Source organism: Morus notabilis, unplaced genomic scaffold, assembly GCF_000414095.1.
Source record: "Morus notabilis unplaced genomic scaffold, ASM41409v2 Scaffold1990, whole genome shotgun sequence".
Lineage (NCBI taxonomy): Eukaryota > Viridiplantae > Streptophyta > Magnoliopsida > Rosales > Moraceae > Morus > Morus notabilis.
In genome coordinates this window covers 18,416-21,301 of record NW_010364903.1, presented here as the reverse complement: position 1 = coordinate 21,301, position 2,886 = coordinate 18,416, and positions in this window count along the sequence as shown.

The window sequence follows — 2,886 nt, the reverse complement described above, 5'->3', positions numbered from 1 at the left end:
TTGCACATCGCCAAAACTGAAATCTTTTACCTCTTAAACGTCAATTCCCCAATCTTAGGAGAAAGAGACGAGAACTGAAAAATGTCCTCTTGGCATTTACTTATAATTCATACTCGTGATCAATGAGTCATGACTGATGAAGTGTCCTCCGTATATTCAGCTGAGAATCACTATTCACTATTCAATCTTCACATATCACCGTCACAAAAACATATTATATGCTCAAATCCTATCACTATATCCAGGACCATTAGCCATGGCCCTCCACTACAATAATTACGTGAAGTCTTGTGTGAACTGGGGTGGTCCTATTTCTCAATTTCGTGTCATTATTGTGCCAGAAATTCTATGGTATACGAACACATATAAACTGTCTATGTTTTTGAAAATTAAATTAATTCCATTTAAAAAATTTTATATATGATTAGAATCTGGCGGTTTACAGATACTCACTACTTAATTTCTAAGAAAGAATGCTTGGAGTACTCTCCCCATTAAATGCACGTTTACCATTTCCATTATTGTGAAAAAGACACTTATTATTATGCTTTTTTTATTTTCTTAATTATTATCGTTGTTATTATTTTTAATTTATTATTGTTATTATTATTTATTTAACCTACGGGTGAGGTTTCAAACTCTAGTTAGAATTGAGTTAGTATTTATTGTTAGACTACGAGCCTATTTAGTTCGCTGATTTGAGTTAAGATGTGACTTTATGTGAGAACTTTTTACTGTAATAAAAAAATTAAATGTTGCTGTTTCTGATAGCTTTTTACTGTAGTAAAATTTAAATCAGTAAAATGAACATGGCCTACATCTGTGAGAAAATTAAATTATGGGTTGTTTTGTACCAGAGAAAAGCAAATAAAAGAAAACAATAAGGAAAAAGAATAACACATAAGCCCCCACTAATTTCAATCTATTGTTTGACACAATGCCCAATCAAATCTACACAACCTAAATTCGAGTATAGATACGTTGTTCTCATTTTTTTTTTTGGGTCTTATTTGTTGTATATTCACTACTTATTTGATATGTCATCAAAATTTAACAATTTGATCACATAAATATAAACTAAATATAAAAATACTTAACAATTTATGAGGTTTCAAAATTTAATTAAAAGGATAGCTAATGAGACAATAGGCCCCGTTCTTTTTGCTGATTCGAGTTTTGCTACAGTAAAAAGCTCTTAAAAACAGTCACATCTAACTTTTTTGCTACGGTAAAAAGCTCTCACACAACATCACATCTCAACTCGAATTAGCAAACTGAACGGGCCAATATGACAGAAAATCTTGATTCCCGAACTCATATCACATCCACCCTATCCGACGTCACCTAGTTCGACCTAACGTAATGGTCATTTACATGAATAAGAGAATTACCTATTTGACCTCAATTACAAGCTAAGATCATATAAATTAAGGTCTCGTTCATTTTATCGATTTGAGTTTAGAATTCGAGTTTTACTACAGTAAAAAGTTCTTAAAAACAATCACATTTAACTTTTTTTGCTACAGTAAAAAATTCTCACATAAAATTACATCTCAATTCAAATCGGAAAACTAAACGGGTAATTAGTAAAATTGTCGTTCAATTACTGTTTACATTCTTTACTTTCTATTAACCCGAGAAGGTGAAAGAAAAAGAAAAGGAAAACATTCTTTGTTTTATTGTCTCGCATGTTTTCTTCCCTTCTTATTCTTACAAAAGAGAGCGTAAAACATTTCTACAAGTCAATGACAGAATTTATAATTTTCATAGAACTTTATTTATTTATTTATGCTTCTTTGTTTATAAGGGTGCACAACAAAACTTTTCATTATAAAAAGCTCTACAAAATTTTCCTTATATTAGAGCACAAATCCGACATCAACCACCATTTGGACTTATATATTACCTAAACCAACTATCCCAGAATGATGATATTAAATATTAATCAATGAGGTGGCAAAATTATCAATTAGATTAGTTGAAGAGACATAAATTTCTGTAAACGTAATTTATGTAATTGTTTTTTGTTTAATTCACTAACTAGATAATTACAGTTAAACTTCCACTTACCATTTTAGCTGGTAGTCAATCCAGTGTTAAAAAAAAAAATCTGAGAAAAGAAAAACCCCATATCTTTTTTTCAAAATGGAGCCTTATTTTCACCCACTTATTAATGTGTTGTTAATCATTGTTCAATTAGTGCTTCACTAAGGTCAATATCATATCATCATGAAAAATCCCGTTCAAAAATTTTTTCCACCATTTCGGTCACGCATTTTCCATTTTGTTTTAGCATAAAATTATTCCATAATTTTTTTTTTTTGAAAAAAATATCATTGCATAAAGTGAAATCTATGAAAATGAAATTATTAAGGGCCTGTTTAATTCATTAATTTAAATTTTTAATTTGAGTTAATATTTAATTTTATATGAAAATTTTTTATTATAATAAAAAAATTAAATATAATTATTTTTAAAATTTTTTTATTATAATAAAATTTAAATTTTAAACGGTGAAATTAACTTTTTTTAAAATGTTTGGGCAATTTGCTAAAATATGAAACAGACACGAACGTCGTTCGGTCCACTGTTGAAATTTCAAGTCCCGAATGACGATTCCTGACATAATGTTCCAAGTGGGGGCCCCACGTCAAACGTATTTTTGCAGTGGTGGCTCCAGAAGACAGAGACTCTGCTTCATTTATTGAACAGCGGGTTTTATCGTTTCTTTGATTCAGTGCAACATCGAATGTAACTATCACGTGATTCATGTCCTTATCTAGTGATGTTTAAGAAATAATAATTCAAATAATGAAAAGAAAGAGAAGAAATTACACATGAATAAAAGATGGGAGTTTTTTTTTTTTTTTTTTTTTTTTGGTAGAA